Source organism: Saccoglossus kowalevskii, chromosome 5 (genome assembly GCF_978046115.1).
Source record: "Saccoglossus kowalevskii chromosome 5, keSacKowa6.1, whole genome shotgun sequence".
NCBI lineage: Eukaryota > Metazoa > Hemichordata > Enteropneusta > Harrimaniidae > Saccoglossus > Saccoglossus kowalevskii.
In genome coordinates, this window is record NC_140645.1 from 36,030,575 (window position 1) to 36,050,852 (window position 20,278).

Genomic DNA, 20,278 nt, shown 5'->3' on the forward strand with positions numbered 1-20,278 from the left:
TAAATATAGCGTGTTTGTTTTCATTACATCCAGAGATAGTTTGCAGTTCTGTATGAATATGCATTGTATATTGTTCCCGCAAACAAAATAAGAAGATATTTATATATTATAAATTATATGGAAATAAACATGGTGCACTGTGTTGACTGCATGGTTGGTTACGGGTTAGCACCACGGCTAAACATCACACCGAACCGCCAGCTATTTCGGTTAAGTGTTCGGCAACAGCTGTTTACGCGCTGTGACGTGACACTTTTAATAATAAGGCCAACAGATTTTTCAATTATTTTGTTGTCCCCGCGTAACGTATAATTGTATTGTCTTGATCAGACACCCAGACAATACGGGCATGTTGTAAAGCGTCCTTTTTTATACTTCTAATTTCACATCAAAACAAACTTTTGTGCTATTGCCATAGTTTTGATTCTATGAAGACTATCGGAGAGTTCAGGTCAAAGCATCCAGGCAGGAAACCCTGTATCCGTTGGCTGCACCAATAATGCTTTGTTGTCACTAGGGACAGATCCAATAATGTCTGTGCACTTGTTGTAAGTTACAATGCCTAACGCAGGAAGTCACTGTCTGCACAAGACGAGCGAGGCCCTGATTAGTTTAATAGGAAATGTGCAGGTCCGGGTCAACATGGGCAACGTGCAGGTTAAGTTACACTACTTTTGTTGTGTTTATTACAATGAAGTGTAAACGAGTTCTAACACAGGACATGGGTGGGCCTGTATACAATGCACTCACTGCTCGCCGTAGCTGTTGCTGCGAGCACGGAACATTTCAATTATTAATTGAAAATTATCGATGAGCCACAAGGGAAATTATTGAACATATGCAATAATTTAATAGTTTAATCATTTCACCAATTCGAGTTATTTTTTTGTAAAACCTCTAGATTAGAATTGCGATTTTTGTGCGTTTTACTGGAATTTACTAGTAATAACCGTTTCTGGTGCCTCGAAGCGATTCACCATCACCACGTGATTCGATAAAAATGAAGGGACCAATGATTTCTACCACTGTACCAGTAGATTTTCAGACATTGTTGACGGACACATACATACCTTGTTATCACGTGATGATACTGTTATTGTTTGTGACCGCTGATTTGGCACTTTGTCAATAACGTGCAAGTGGCATACGAACTGGTTGAACCAAGTTTGCTAGAGTAATGTCATTATGAAACCAATCGTTCGCTGTGAGCACACATTTTCAGAAAAATAAAACTGTCCACAGTGTCTCGCGTATACTCAGTGTTTTACCCGTAATTTACACTGGTTTGTATGTATTTTGCAAATCTCCGTATATTTGTTTCACTTTTAGTTACCGAGAGTAGAAACACGCTGTTGATACCGACATAAACGTACTTCCTATTACGTCCAATCAGATTCGCGATAAAGTGTGGTTCTATTTCACCACGAATTCACTTAGATACACGGCTGAAAAAACACTAGCAAACAATAGATTTTCATTGCAACAATTTATTTATAACACCAAGATCAGATACAAATTATCCATTTGGTTACGCTCGATTCAACTTACTTTATTGGCAGCACGTACGCCATCGTTGCAACATTTTAACAAAATGTACTATAATGTTATTTCACAAGTTTAATTGTCATCATTTGATTGGCTAATACGAACCTTTGCTCGGGCTGATTGGACAGTGCTAAGTCGGCTAGAACACGGTCCGAGGTGACTTTGAGAATTTGAACGAGGGTCGTAGGTGATCTAACCTATACATGCAGTGACGATATAGCGCCGTCATATGCAATGTAGTGCACCCACGTCATGCGCAATTACCTGAACCCAACACGTGACGCTTCCGTCTATATTACTTCCAAACATATAGCACTGTCATCTACAATTTAATATACACACTAGAATAATTTATTTTGGCTTGGAATTAATTTTCGCTGAATGAATGATTTAGTGGAAATAAAATCCAGCGAATGTACCTTTTCCCCTGTATTTTACATTCAACTCGTCAAAAATCAGTGAAAATAAATTCCATACAAAATACCCAAAAAGTTTTTTCACATGTAAATAAGCCCAACACGTCAGACTACACTTTCAGTCCCCGTGGATGACAATATGTGGGTGTCACACTGCAACTACACTCCCCATAGAGGACAATATGTAGGTGTCACACTACAATTACACTCCCCATAGACGACAATATGTGGGTGTCACACTACAATTACACTCCCCATAGATGACAATGTGAAGTAACATACTGCAATTACACTCCCCATAGAGGACAATATGTGGGCATTACACTACGCTTACACTCCCCATAGAGGACAATATGTGGATATTACACTACAATTACACTCCCCATAGAGGACAATATGTGGGTGTTACACTACAACTACACTCCCCATAGAGGACAATATGTGGGTGTCACACTACAATTACACTCCCCATAGACGACAATATGTGGGTGTCACACTACAATTACACTCCCCATAGATGACAATGTGAAGTAACATACTGCAATTACACTCCCCATAGAGGACAATATGTGGGCATTACACTACGCTTACACTCCCCATAGAGGACAATATGTGGATATTACACTACAATTACACTCCCCATAGAGGACAATATGTGGGTGTTACACTACAATTACACTCCCCATAGAGGACAATATGTGGGTGTCACACTACAATTACACTTCCCATAGATGACAATATGAAGTAACATACTACAATTACACTCCCCATAGAGAACAATATGTGGGTATTACACTACAATTACACTCCCTATAGAGGACAATATGTGGGTATTACACTACAATTACACTCCCCATAGAGGACAATATGTGGGTGTCACACTACAATTACACTCCCCATAGATGACAATATGTGGGTGTCACACTACAATTACACTCCTCATAGATGACAATGTGAAGTAACATACTGCAATTACACTCCCCATAGAGGACAATATGTGGGCATTACACTACAATTACACTCCCCATAGATGATAATGTGAAGTCACACACTACAATTACACTCCCCATAGAGGACAATATGTGGGTGTCACACTACAATTACACTCCCCATAGAGGACAATGTGAAGTTACACACTGCAATTACACTCCCCATAAAGGACAATATGTGGGTGTCACTCTACAATTACACTCCCCATAGAGGACAATATGTGGGTGTTACACTACAATCACACTCCCATAGAGGACAATATGTGGGTGTTACAATGCAATTACACTCCCCATAGAGGACAATATGTGGGTGTTACACTACAATTACACTCCCCATAGATGACAATATGTGGGTGTTACACTACAATTACACTCCCCATAGAGGACAATATGTGGGTGTTACACTACAATCACACTCCCATAGAGGACAATATGTGGGTGTTACAATGCAATTACACTCCCCATAGACGACAATATGTGGGTGTCACACTACAATTACACTCCCCATAGATGACAATGTGAAGTAACATACTGCAATTACACTCCCCATAGAGGACAATATGTGGGCATTACACTACGCTTACACTCCCCATAGAGGACAATATGTGGATATTACACTACAATTACACTCCCCATAGAGGACAATATGTGGGTGTTACACTACAATTACACTCCCCATAGAGGACAATATGTGGGTGTCACACTACAATTACACTTCCCATAGATGACAATATGAAGTAACATACTACAATTACACTCCCCATAGAGAACAATATGTGGGTATTACACTACAATTACACTCCCTATAGAGGACAATATGTGGGTATTACACTACAATTACACTCCCCATAGAGGACAATATGTGGGTGTCACACTACAATTACACTCCCCATAGATGACAATATGTGGGTGTCACACTACAATTACACTCCTCATAGATGACAATGTGAAGTAACATACTGCAATTACACTCCCCATAGAGGACAATATGTGGGCATTACACTACAATTACACTCCCCATAGATGATAATGTGAAGTCACACACTACAATTACACTCCCCATAGAGGACAATATGTGGGTGTCACACTACAATTACACTCCCCATAGAGGACAATGTGAAGTTACACACTGCAATTACACTCCCCATAAAGGACAATATGTGGGTGTCACTCTACAATTACACTCCCCATAGAGGACAATATGTGGGTGTTACACTACAATCACACTCCCATAGAGGACAATATGTGGGTGTTACAATGCAATTACACTCCCCATAGAGGACAATATGTGGGTGTTACACTACAATTACACTCCCCATAGATGACAATATGTGGGTGTTACACTACAATTACACTCCCCATAGAGGACAATATGTGAGTGTCACACTACAATTATACTCCCCATAGAGGACAATATGTGGGTGTTACACTACAATTACACTCCCCATAGAGGACAATATGTGTGTGTCACACTACAATTACACTCCCCATAGAGGACAATATGTGGGTGTCACACTACAATTACACTCCCCATAGAGGACAATGTGAAGTTACACACTACAATTACACTCCCCATAGAGGACAATTTGTGGGTGTCACACTACAATTACACTCCCCATAGAGGACAATATGTGTGTTACACTACAATTACACTCCGGTTCATAGAGGACAATATGTGGGCATTACACTACAATTACACTCCCCATAGAGGACAATATGTAGGTGTCACACTTCAACTGAACTCCCCATAGAGGACAATGTAAAGTTACACACTGCAATGCAATTACACTCCCCATAGAGGACAATATGTAGGTGTTACACTACAATTACACTCCCCATAGAGGACAATATGTAGGTGTTACACTACAATTACACTCCCCATAGAGGACAATATGTGGGTGTTACTCTTCAACTGTACTCCCCATAGAGGACAATGTAAAGTTGCCACACAAATTAGGATGTCATAAACCTAGCAACTGACGCTAAGTTAGCCACGTCTCAAACCACAGAACACTTGAATTAGCAAGTATTTGTAGTAACATTATTATGGCATATCTTGCCATTAATTTGCATATCACCAATATTGCCATTGTATTAGTGAGTATGTCCTGCCATTAATTTGCATATCACCAATATTGCCATTGTATTAGTGGGTATGTCCTACCATTAATTTGCATATCTCCAATATTTCCATTGTATTAGTGGGGATGTCATGCCATTAATTTGCATATCACCAATATTGCCATTGTATTAGTGAGTATATTTTGCAATTAATTTGCATACCACCAATATTGCCATTGTATTAGGTGGTATATCCTGCCATTAATTTGCATATCACTATGGCAATATTGCCATTGTATTAGGTGGTATATCCTGCCATTAATTTGCATATCACCATGGCAATATTGCCATTGTATTAATGGGCATGTCCTGCCATTAATTTGCATATCACCAATATTGCCATTGTATTAGGTGGTATGTGCTGCCATTAATTTGCATATCACCAATATTGCCATTGTATTAGGTGGTATGTGCTTCCATTAATTTGCATATCACCAATATTGCCATTGTATTAGGTGGTATGTGCTGCCATTAATTTGCATATCACCAATATTGCCATTGTATAAGTGGGCATGTCCTGCCATTAATTTGCATATCACCAACATTGCCATTGTATTAGGTGGTATGTCCTACCATTAATTTGCATATCACCAATATTGCCATTGTATTAGGTGGTATATCCTGCCATTAATTTGCATGTCACCTATATTGCCATTGTATTAGTGGCATGTCTTGCCATTAATTTGCATATCGCCAATATTGCCATTGTGTTAGATGGTATGTCCTGCCATTAATTTGCATATCACCAATATTGCCATTGTATTAGGTGGTATATCCTGCCATTAATTTGCATATCACCAATATTGCCATTGTATTAGGTGGTATGTCCGGCCATTAATTTGCATATCACCAATATTGCCATTGTATTAGGTCGTATGTCATGCCATTAATTTGCATATCACCAATATTACCATTGTATTAGGTGGTATATCCTGCCATTAATTTGCATATCACCAATATTGCCATTGTATCAGTGGGTATGTCCTGCCATTGATTTGCATATCACCATTAATTTGCATATCACCAATATTGCCATTGTATTAGTGAGTATATCTTGCCATTAATTTGCATACCACCAATATTGCCATTGTGTTAGATGGTATGTCCTGCCATTAATTTGCATATCACCAATATTGCTATTGTATTAGGTGGTATATCCTTCCATTAATTTGCATACCACCAATATTGCCATTGTATTAGGTGGTATATCCTGCCATTAATTTGCATATCACCAATATTGCCATTGTATCAGTGGGTATGTCCTGCCATTGATTTGCATATCACTATTAATTTGCATATCACCAATATTGCCATTGTATTGGTGAGTATATCTTGCCATTAATTTGCATACCACCAATATTGCCATTGTATTAGGTTGTATGTCATGCCATTAATTTGCACATCACCAATATTGCCATTGTACTAGGTGGTATATCCTGCCATTAATTTGCATATCACTAATATTTCCATTGTATTAGTGGGCATGTCCTGCCATTAATTTACATATCACCAATATTGCCATTGTATTAGGTGGTATGTCCTGCCATTAATTTGCATATCGCTAATATTGCCATTGTATTAGTGGGCACGTCCTGCCATTAATTTGCATATCATCATGGCAATATTGCCATTGTATTAATGGGCATGTCCTGCCATCAATTTGCATATCACCAATATTGCCATTGTATAAGTGGGCATGTCCTGCCATAAATTTGCATATCACCAATATTGCCATTGTATTCGGTGGTATGTCCTGCCATTAATTTGCATATCACCAATATTGCCATTGTATTAGTGAGTATATATTGCCATTAATTTGCATACCACCAATATTGCCATTGTACTAGGTTGTATATCTAGCCATTAATTTGCATATCACTAATATTTCCATTGTATTAGTGGGCATGTCCTGCCATTAATTTGCATATCACCAATATTGCCATTGTATTAGGTGGTATGTCCTGCCATTAATTTGCATATCGCTAATATTGCCATTGTATTAGTGGGTATGTCCTGCCATTAATTTGCATATCACCTATATTGCCATTGTATTAGGTGGTATGTCCTGCCATTAATTTGCATATGACCAATATTGTCATTGTATTAGTGGGCACGTCCTGCCATCAATTTGCATATCATCATGGCAATATTGCCATTGTATTAATGGGCATGTCCTGCCATCAATTTGCATATCACCAATATTGCCATTGCATAAGCGGGCATGTCCTGCCATTAATTTGCATATCACCAATATTGCCATTGTATTCGGTGGTATGTCCTGCCATTAATTTGCATATCACCTATATTGCCATTGTATTAGGTGGTATGTCCTGCCATTAATTTGCATATGACCAATATCGTCATTGTATTAGGTGGTATGTCCTGTCATTAATTTGCCTATCAGCTATATTGCCATTGTATTAGTGGGTATGTCTTGCCATTAGTTTGCATATCGCCAATATTGCCATTGTATTAGGTGGTATGTCCTGTCATTAATTTGCATATCACCAATATTGCCATCGTATGAGGTGGTATGTCCGGCCATTAATTTGCATATCACCAATATTGCCATTGTATTAGTGGGTATGTCTGGCCACTAATTTGCATATCACCAATATTGCCATTGTATTAGGTGTTATGTCTTGCCATTAATTTGTTGTCCAATACATTTCTGGATGTATCGTTGTCTTGTGTACGTGTTGTTGTCCAATACATTTCTGGATTTCCGCCTGCATGGATTGAAGCCTTTTACTATGACTAATTACAAATGTATGACGGAACCACTGTCTTTCATTTCACCACCTTGCACCACTGACTACCACGCATGCGTTACAACCCGTCCTCTGCGAATTCAACTTCACATAGACATGTTACGACTGATATTATCGTAGTGCTAGTGTCATTCTTGGAGTAACTATGACTACTACAGTGACAATAACGTTTGCGACCATGTACGATTCTCATCTCCAGGAACACACGAACTCCAGGAATTTTCCCAGCAGTCCATGAATCCAGATTTCTGACGTCCGCGTTGTCATCCTGATCCCTTGTACCAATTTCATTAGTATTAAAATGTTTTGAAATGTTCGACTGTGTGGATTTTGGTCATTTTAAACTAAAGTTAGTATCGGTAACGAGATTATGTTCAAAAAGTAACGATTCAGCGTAAAATTGCATCTTACTACATCAATGTTCTTTTTTTTTGTATATTTATATATGCGCTCGTACCGTGCAGCTACAATTCTGACATCAACTCGTAAGCTCATGTATGAGAGACAAAAAACAAGCTTTTGAGGTTATGTTAACTCTAACGTGATAGGCGTTTGTTTTTTACATGCGTTCATTGGTTCGTTGAACATCGCCACCTCGGTGTATGATATGTCTCAATGTACATTTTATGTAAATCAGTGATACAGGCTATATTTATGCCCGTCTCTAAGTTATTCATATAGTCTTGACTTCACTCCAGCAGTCAGACACCATGTTTCCGCAGTATCTGCCAATTCAGAATCCAACTATGCCCTCCCACTCCTTCCCGTTATTCCCCCCTCCTCCTCCACCTCTTCCTCATCCGTGGATTCGACCGTTCTGCTACCCAATAAGGTAAAAATGTAACTTTAATTCTTTGTGAGTTTTTAACCTCGTATTTTTGTTCTTGGTGGCGAGTCTACTACGGAAATGTACAAGTGTTTCGTTATCTACAAAAAACATGAATATTCTCATGAATATTATTTTTTTTCGCTTTACGTGGATTACTTTACTTATAAATTACATGGATTAACGCGCCCATATTTCACGTATTCCTTGCAATGTGTGAATCGAACTTGCATTTGTGGAGTATGTTGTGTGTTTCGTCAGGATACTTTGGGTGTGCTGAGTATGGCCCATGTTGCGTATTTCGTAAGGACACTTTGGGTGTGTGAGTTTGGCCCATGTGGCCCGAGGACACTTTACTTCAGCCGTTCATTGTATTACACTGTAACGTTTCAATGACACTACTGCACGACCACTTTTGCTTAAACCATTTTTTTTTCTTGTCAAAAAGTCTCACGGTAATTGAAATAAGATATTAAAATATTAATACTGTGATATCAAAAACACATCGGGTCTTCTACTATTTTATTTTTACTCCCATATCACAGCCAGTGTTTTGAGTATTGGGTTAAAAACTCAGTGCGATACCAATGCCGTGTTAAACTACGTGACCCGTTCTGTATTTAGAAAGAAATTGCCTCCTCATTTCTCGCTCAGAATTAAAAACTATTGAACTTAAAATGATTATATAATCGTCATGACAACAGGGAAATTATTCGCAAAGTTTAAAAATGTGTTAATTGCTGTTAAAGAATATGACTCTACAATCTCACTATATATCTTGAATCAATTCGGAATTGTGATGTACCAGTAGATATAGGTGTAAACCCAAATAATTTTGAGACATGATTATTGTTATAAAAGCGGCAGTAGTTTTGATATTTAAGGCTGGCGTGTAACTCCATTTGAGTGCTAACGCGGGCGTGCTAAATTGAAAAGATGGGCACAATTGAAATGTTCAGAAATTCGACTATAGCTTTTATTAAATAGTCCATAATTTGTAATACAGTTTTATAGTATTTCAGAACAAATAATTGTACTTCAACAACGTATTGCTGATAATTCACAAATAAGCAGTGCTAGTTCAGTACCCTCACCAATTTCTTGTTATTTATTCATAAACTCTAAACTTGCTACTTATGTCAATTGTTATGTCCAAACAGAGAACATAACTGGGAACATGTAATATAAACACGATAACTGAGAGTTGCTATGGACCGTAATTTAGTTGCTATGGACTGTAATTTATCTATGAGACCCAACTGTGTAGTCTCAATGCCACAGTCAATCATTTTGCTAAATCGTATATCTACTATAGATAACAAATTCAGGATTTGATTGTTTTGGCGTGGACTACAGGTGAACACATGTTATTACAATAGTAGACAATTTCACGTCTTGATAAAATGATTAGTATCTTGCTATTCTGTGGTCGTCTTTGATACATGCTAGATACCGCCATTTTATGGACATTTTCTTTTGGGGTTAGGACTCTAATTCATTGCTTGTAATACTTTCCTATGAATGGCTAACTCGATTAATGTGTTGTCATCCTTCTCAGAATAAAAATTCCCCTTTTTCCTGTCAGTTTGGTTAGCTGGAAATATTTAAAGTTGTTTTTTGTCAAGCATTTCTTGGACTGTCTACGTGGTGGGCGGTATATTCTTAATGAGACAATATTTGAAGTTATTCTGATGCGTTTTTTCAGAGATTTGGTTTTGTTTTTTTAAATTGTACCGTCCATGTCTTCAAATGTGGCAATACATCCACAGCATGGCGTGATTCTGTGTGAATCCTAGCCAAGGCCACGGTAGAGACGGTGAAGGAAGGCACCACATGGAGTACAATGTGGTATAATTAATTTAATGGGCGCTAAATAATTATCGGTACCTGTGTGAGAAAAACAATCCGATCTGATAACACTTACTAGTCAAATTACCGAAAAAACACGCTAACAATAATCTTTCAATGAAAATAGTCGGCGTTTGGTACGTGGTTTTCCGTACATTCCGTTATATCGTGTTTTATTATGTACGTGTTACAAAGCGATCCATTGAACAAATCGACGTTTAACACGCCATTGATTTGGCCAATATTACACTCATCTTCCGCTGAGTCATTTATTCGTTTATAATTCCGCTAATATTTAACACATTTTAACCGATTCTTTATTCTACTAGTAGTCAATTGGATTTTACATCCACTGTCACACGATTTGGTATTTATCACACTCTTAAAGTAGTTTTTTTTGTAGATATCACGTGACCGAATAAGTTTTTACCCAAACGTTTCTTCTACCGCTCAGAAATGGGTTGCCCAATGACCTCATCAAAAAAGTACCTCGATCTCAGAAATGTTTTAAATACAATTCAAAACATATTTCTTTAGATATGATTGTACTCGTTACGCACTACTTGTTTAGGGGTCACCCGTCACTTGCCATACAAATACAACGTGGTAAAGAGCCTCCAAGTTATTGGCCATACACTGCAACGTATTTACCGATTGCTACGAGGTATACGGTAGTTATGGGTCGGTACTTGCTATACACTACAACGTATTTACAGATTGCCACGAGGTACGACAGTAACGAGGTAGTTATGGGCCGGTACTTGCCAAACACTACACCTGTACAACGTATTTACAGATTGCCACGAGGTACGAGGTAGTTATGGGCCGGTACTTGCCAAACACTACAACGTATGTACGGAATGCCACGAGGTGCGAGGTAGTTTTTTGCCCGTACTTGCTAAACACTACAACGTATTCACATACTGTCACGAGGTACGAGGTAGTTATGGGCCGGTCCTTGCCAAACACTACAACGTATGTACGGAATGCCATGAGGTGCGAGGTAGTTATGGGCCCGTACTTGCTAAACACTACAACGTATTCACAGACTGTCACGATGTACGAGGTAGTTATGGGCCGGTACTTGCCAAACACTACAACGTATTTACAGATTGCCACGAGGTACGAGGTAGTTATGGGCCGGTACTTGCCAAACGCTACAACGTATTTACAGATTGCCACGACGTACGAGGTAGTTATGGGCCGGTACTTGCCAAACGCTACAACGTATTTACAGATTGCCACGAGGTACGAGGTAGTTATGGTCCGGTACTTGTCAAACACTACAACGTATTTACAGATTGCCACGAGGTACGAGGTAGTTATGGTCCGGTACTTGCCAAACACTACAACGTATTTACGGATTGCCACGAGGTACGAGGTAGTTATGGTCCGGTACTTGCCAAACACTACAACGTATTTACAGATTGCCACGAGGTACGAGGTAGTTATGGGCCGGTACTTGCCAAACGCTACAACGTATTTACAGATTGCCACGAGGTATGAGGTAGTTATGGTCTGGTACTTGCCAAACGCTACAACGTATTTACAGGTTGCCACAAGGTACAAGGTAGTTATGGTCCGGTACTTGTCAAACACTACAACGTATTTACAGATTGCCACGAGGTACGAGGTAGTTATGGTCCGGTACTTGCCAAACACTACAACATATTTACGGATTGTCACGAGGTAGTTATAGGCCGGTACTTGCCAAACACTACAACGTATTTACGGATTGTCATGAGGTACGAGGTAGTTATGGGCCGGTACTTGCCAAACACTACAACGTATTTACAGGTTGCCACGAGGTACGAGGTAGTTATGGGCCGGTACTTGCTAAACACTACACCTGTACAACGTATTTACAGATTGCCGCAAGGTACGAGGTAGTTATGGGCCGGTACTTGCTAAACACTACACCTGTACAACGTATTTACAGACTGTCACGAGGTACGAAGTAGTTATGGGCCAGTACTACCTCGTTATTTCCTCACATACTGGTACATTTTCTGTTTTTCCACAACATTGTCAATTTCCTTGCAAACGGAAACTATGACCAGCAAAAAATGTTGTTTCCATGGAAACCATGAATATAATTGACGTGGGATGTTTATCTCCAACAAATACCGATATATTTTTTTCCATAAATAACATTGTACGTACATTCGCCGGTCAATCATATGAATAATTGTTTTGCATAAAAAGTACGATAACCGACGTTACGTCCATAATGTCTTTACATTCTTCTCTCAAAAAACAAAACAAAAAAACAACAAGAAAAGAAAATCGACATTTGACCCGGCACATCAATTCGGACTATTCGGACTACTTGTGTATTTTTAAATTTGATTTGTTTATTCACGTGAGTAGAAATTCTAGAATATAATGCCTCTAAGCGTTACGCCCTGTCGTCGCCTGCTACAACCAGTGTGCAAGCCACTGCAAACAACATTGTCGCGCGTCGTGTTAGTTATCTGCTATACTGTTTGTACGGTGGTGGCTCATCTTCAGAGCTGCCAGGCTCCACTTCATGCGTCGTACCAGTCCACCTGGAATCTCTAGTTTGTCTACTAGACTGGGGTCGACTTTATGTGGGCGTAATCATCGCCCATTTGTCGTGTGGTATGTAACATTTGCACTGTTGTAAACATTATCTACACTATTCTACTGCAATTATACCTCGGAGTTATCGTAACTAAGAGCCACCTTTGACCGTAATAGTACATTGACGCCATAGTCGGCTGCAATCGCCATTCGACACCATACGGAGCCATACTGGCCCGCAATCATAACTCGAATCCACTTGGTCGTAATCTTAACTCGAGAGTATACGGATCCATACTGTCCCACAATCGTTAGTCGACTCCATTCTCGATCGTAATCATAATTTGACGGCACATGGAGCCACAGTCGCCAGCAATCGTGACGCGAATCTATACTCGGTCGTTATCGTAACTCAGGGCATATATAGCCATAATTTGCCACAAACATAACTCGACTCAATTGTCAATCGTAATCGTAACTCGGCAGCATCCAGAGCCATACTCGGTCGTAATCGTAACTCGACTTCATACTCGGTCGTAATCGTAACTCAGTACCATACTCGGGCGTAATCGCAACTCAATACCATACTCGCCCGCAATCGTAACTTGACTTCATGCTCGCCCGCAATCGTGACTTGACTTCATACTCGCCCGCAATCGTAACTCGACTTTATACTCGGTCGTAATCGTAACTCAACAATATACTTTTCTACATTACGGGGGTATTTTGTTAAGACTGTGTGTAGATATAGTGGTCATTGCATTGTCATCTCATGGCGCTCAGTAATTGTCGATGGTTTCTTTGATATCGACCCATGATGGGTATTGGATCAGATTAATCTAAACATTTCAATACTGAGTTGCATTGCTGTGTTTATTCCCGGTCATTTCACGCCAAACCTCGCCCTGATTCAAGAAGCTTGTGTAAACTTAAACGGTCATATCGAGCAATGTAGTTAAACATCGCTGCCATTCTTCATATTATATTTTATGACTGTTTAGAGTATCGTACTGACGTATTTTATCGTTGAAAAGTAATAATTAGAAATTACATGTTCCTCTTGTAAATAGCTCCCTATGGGCAGGCACAGTGTTTTACTGCCTCCTTAGGGACCCACGGTTTCCTCGCCTTCAGTCAGGAAACTGCTTAGTAATATTTGTAGGCTCATAATTTTGAAAGAAATATAACTATAACCGAATGGCACTATTTTTATTTATATATTCTAGATTACACCTCAATTTCCACTATGCCAGGCTATTTCGTTTTTTTTTTTTTTGAAATGAACTTTCTCGTAAATCTACGTCGATGCGGTCCCCAGAGGGCGCAATTTCAATATCAACTTTAAAACAGTACCTAACTCAGTATTGCCATATGGATGCACGATGATGAATATAATTCCCTCTTTGTTTAAACAATATGTTTTATTTGTTTTATCTCGTAGTCGGATGTTTATTTTTTTTAACTATCGATAATAACCGGGGACAGTGGAAACGAAAGAAACGAAAGCGCGGCTTATTCGACTCAGTTTTTAAATATGGGTATTGACCAGAGTGTGGTGGTTTCTTTTAACATGTCCTTTGAGACGATGAATACGGATTAGTAACATTAACACGTCGTCGCTAACCAACCCTACAAGTGATTTTTTCAACAAGGTGTAACATTTATTCTTCCTTTATTGTCCTCTCTAGACGCGATCTAAGATTTATGGCTTTATTACAGTGTTAATACGAAGTATGAGTTGTTATGCTCTGACCTCGAACAAAATCGTTTGACCTCTTATACGAGTTCGTGGAATAGCCCGTGTGTAACACACTAGATGGACCACATGTACCAGCTTTGTTTTAGGAGTTCTTTCGTTGAGATTGTTAATATGTTGTTGCACGGGTTTGTCAACGATGTGGGTGAATTTTCTTAGTTTGATTGTAACACAATGTGGGGTCTGAAAACTATCTTTTGAAAAGTAAAGCTTTTACCAAGATAGTTTCATGAGATGGTTGCGGTTTAGCCAATCACGTCTACCCTCTGATCGAAACCACGTTTTCTGGTGGAATTAAAAACCAATGGATTGTCCGATGAATCTAGTTCAATTTCATTCGGTGGGTGGTCCTTTCTTCAAAATGCATGAAATAAAGTGAGATCTTGTTCACGGACAGGAATCTGGCTAAAGATTTTAGTTGCGCATCTTTCTACAGAGGGCGCTGGATTTCGATATCGGGTTGGTAATCGTACGTCATTATAAATTCCATCTAACCAAAAATATTTCTTTTTATTCAACGCGTAATAAAACACACAAATACAAAATAAAGGAAAAGGTATTCATATTTGATGGGATTCTGGAAAACTACGGTGATCTTTTTTAATCAATAAATAATTATGATCTGTAGTTGCAAGGAGGTTAGATTCAATAAAAAAAAGAAATGTCCAATCCCTTATGACAAACCATAAAATTCACAATGACCAAATAGTAAATTATCCTGGCTCATTTTTGTAGAAATGAATTATTTTCCCTGTAGAAAATACCGATTATTATTTCTCGCCTGTTTCATCTCCTTCCCATAATTCTTTATTTTCAATAAGAGCAATAAAATGAGAACTAATGTCCCATTTCAAGGCGGATATTCCCGTGTTGTAACCCACCCAATTAGGTGGGCATCCGTGCATAGGTCCTGAACACCTGAATATACTTGAAGAGAAAATTAACAATAATGGACAGGAAACTTGTTGGTGTGTTTAAGAGTGCCCTGTATCACACACTGGAAACCATGTTTGTATTATTTTCAGTATTTGATAATATTCAACAAATTTTAAATTCACGGATTTTCCAGTGAGAAAAACAATGAGTTGTTTGGTAATTTTATGCCATGACGTGGAATTAGAGACTTTACAAATTCAGTGAATACTTAATAAATGTAGCGTGAATGCGAAAATAGAGAATGACAATAATACGAATATAAATGTCCTATTTATTTTATTAATTGTTTGAAACATTGCATTTGTTTTTATTTTACTCTGCATTTTTCATTGATCCAATTGTTACAGCTCATCATTCGGATGATGTTGTTGTGACGTAGGATTTAACACATTATGACGTATGCTACCAGACGTATTAAAAAGAGGCTTAATACTTCGAAACTTGTAAATAATGGCGATTGTCAAATATTTAATTCCTCTCCGTAATGTTCATTCCGTAGTCATGATTTCAGTGAAGATATTTCCAGAGCAATAATCGTTTGAGATATTGTTAAATGTTAATCATACCGGTACTGGCGAAGACAATAACGTCTTTGCCAGCTTTCATATTCATGGTGTCTCGATTCATGGTATCTCGACTGCTTAGTTGTGATGATTAACCAAATTTACCATGGCGTTCGGAACGTTATCCACGCCATAGAAGCGTCGCCCGCGGCAGTGAAATTTCAGAAAACGATTTTCCTACCTATCTCATTCTAATACTAGTAAAGATTGATACTTAGCAAGAGTGGTTAAAAGCTGCGACGAAGTCTAAACTACACGCGTGTGATCGTGTTTCTTTGCTCGTTTACCTGTCGTTTCATTACTCCAACCCCGCGGCAATTTCGTGCCATTTGTGTAGAATTAAACGTCTACATGAACAAAACTAACAGTCACACTTTGACCATTAAAATGAGCGCCAAATACAGCCGAGTAGTATACAAACAAGCCGCTAAAATACAACCAAATACACTTTTCAATTCATAAAAAGTCAGACTTTTTTTTCAGAATACAGTAATAGGTGTAGATAAAATGCAACACCTATTTCCCCATTATTAGAGAAAAGAAAATTTTGAAATAGATACACTGTAAATATATTAATTATTCACTCTGCTTTAAATTCGATATTTTCATTGATGAGTAAAATCCGCTAAATGAAATATATGTGGACATGTAAAATAAAAAAACACACCATTGTTTCCCTGACAAATTCGTAAATATGCTCAAAACACCAAAAGAGTGAAATTAAATATCAGTGAAATTATATGGTTTTACATTACTCGTATGTAGAGTTAATGACAGGTACGATTATCAATGAAACCTGTGAGTGTGTGTATTATTAAAATACTATTTTGTCCGTTCGATTTGTATAAGTATTTCTTGTTGCTGTAGCTTGATATAAATATGATATTAAATGCAGCTCATATCTGTCACATAATAATTGTATGGTTGATAACATCGGTGACACCGTAAAATATGTACTTAGCGAATAACACAGAATTATGGCAAATAATAACAATTTGGAAGTTTAAGATCCTGCTCGCTAACGGGGGTCAGGTGTTAGATTCGGTGGTATTTGTATTATTTAGGTGTGAGGAGTGATCATGACCTCGTCTGACTTCTCATAAATTCGCCAATTTACAGCGTACATTGATGGCATGGATGCAGTTAAGCAGTATATTGTAGCTAATGTCGTTACTTTAAACGTGGCAACATTCTCATACAGTAGTCGTTAAATACGATCTTGCTGGCGTCATTTCCTTTTTGCAATTACAAACTATAAAAATTGTCTTTCTTCATGTCAGTCAGTCAGTCAGTCAGTCAGTGTTTGTCAAACATGGTAATACTGTTTGGCACACATGGTAACACTGTTTGACACACATGGTAACACTGTTTGGCACACATGGTAACACTGTTTGGCACACATGGTAACACTGTTTGACACACATGGCAACACTGTTTGGCACACATGGTAACAATGTTTGGCACACATGGTAATACTGTTTGTCAAACATGGTAACACTGACACACATGGTAACACTGTTTTGCACACATGGTAATAATGTTTGACACACATGTGACACTGTTTGGCACACATGTGACACTGTTTGGCACACATGGTAACACTGTTTGGCACACATGGTAACACTGTTTGGCACACATGGTAACACTGTTTGGCACACATGGTAACACTGTTTGGCACATATGCTAAGACTGGCACACTTGGTAACACTGTTTGGCACACATGGTAACACTGTTTGGCACATATGGTAACACTGTTTGGCACACATGGTAACACTGTTTGACACACATGGTAATACTGTTTGGCACACATGGTAATACTGTTTAACATACATGGTAACACTGTTTGACACACATGGTAATACTGTTTAACATACATGGTAACACTGTTTGACACACATGGTAATACTGTTTGGCACACATGGTAATACTGTTTGGCACATATGGTAACACTGTTTTGCACACATGGTAATACTGCTTAGCACATATGGTAACACTGTTTGGCACACATGGTAACACTGGCCCACATGGTAACACTGTTTGACACATATGGTAACACTGTTTGGCACATATGATAACACTGTTTGGCACACATGGTAACACTGTTTGGCACACATGATAACACTGTTTGGCCCACATGGTAACACTGTTTTGCACACATGGTAACACTGTTTGGCACATATGGTAACACTGTTTGGCCCACATTGTAACACTGTTTGGCCCACATGGTAACACTGTTTGGCCCACATGGTAACACTGTTTGGCACATATGGTAACACTGTTTGGCACACATGGTAACACTGTTTGGCACATATGGTAACACTGTTTGGCACACATGGTAACACTGTTTGGCCCACATGGTAACACTGTTTGGCACATATGGTAACACTGTTTGGCACACATGGTAATACTGTTTGGCACACATGGTAATACTGTTTGGCACACATGGTAATACTGTTTGACACACATGGTAATACTGTTTGACATACATGGTAACACTGTTTGGCACACATGGTAATACTGTTTGGCACACATGGTAATACTGTTTGGCACATATGGTAACACTGTTTGGCACATATGGTAACACTGTTTGACACACATGGTAACACTGTTTGGCACACATGGTAACACTGTTTGGCACACATGGTATTACCGTTTTGCACACATGGTAACACTGTTTGGCACACATGGTAACACTGTTTGGCACATATGGTAACACTGTTTGCCACATATGATAACACTGTTTGGCACACATGGTAACACTGTTTGGCACACATGGTATTACCGTTTTGCACACATGGTAATACTGTTTGACACGCATGGTAACACTGTTTGGCCCACATGGTAACACTGTTTGACACACATGGTAATACTGTTTGGCACATATGGTAACACTGGCCCACATGGTAACACTGTTTGGCACATATGGTAACACTGTTTGGCACACATGGTAACACTGTTTGGCCCACATGGTAACACTGTTTGGCCCACATGGTAACACTGTTTGGCACATATGGTAACACTGTTTGGCACACATGGTAACACTGTTTGGCCCACATGGTAACACTGTTTGGCCCACATGGTAACACTGTTTGGCACACATGGTAACACTGTTTGGCACATATGGTAACACTGTTTGGCACACATGGTAACACTGTTTGGCCCACATGGTAACACTGTTTGGCCCACATGGTAACACTGTTTGGCACATATGGTAACACTGTTTGGCACACATGGTAACACTGTTTGGCACATATGGTAATACTGTTTGACACACATGGTAATACTGTTTGGCACATATGGTAACACTGTTTGGCACACATGGTAACACTGTTTGGCCCACATGGTAACACTGTTTGGCACATATGGTAACACTGTTTGGCCCACATGGTAACACTGTTTGGCACATATGGTAACACTGTTTGGCACATATGGTAACACTGTTTGGCACACATGGTAACACTGTTTGGCACACATGGTAACACTGTTTGACACACATGGTAATACTGTTTGGCACATATGGTAACACTGTTTGGCACATATGGTAACACTGTTTGGCACACATGGTAACACTGTTTGGCACACATGGTAACACTGTTTGGCACACATGGTAACACTGTTTGGCACACATGGTAACACTGTTTGGCACATATGGTAACACTGTTTGGCACACATGGTAACACTGTTTGGCACACATGGCAACACTGTTTGACACACATGGTAACACTGTTTGGCACACATGGTAACACTGTTTGGCACACATGGTAACACTGTTTGGCACACATGGTAACACTGTTTGGCACACATGGTAACACTGTTTGACACACATGGTAACACTGTTTGGCACACATGGTAACACTGTTTGGCACACATGGTAACACTGTTTGGCACACATGGTAACACTGTTTGGCACACATGGTAATACTGTTTGGCACACATGGTAACACTGTTTGACACACATGGTAA

General features: G+C 39.0%; 1 protein-coding gene across 2 annotated transcripts in view; it reads left to right on the top strand.

The window, feature by feature from the left end:
• Window positions 1-20,278, top strand: part of LOC100367114 (uncharacterized) — a 61,449-nt gene that overhangs the window by 12,057 nt on the left and 29,114 nt on the right. The gene's annotated exons all lie outside the window — the stretch shown is intronic.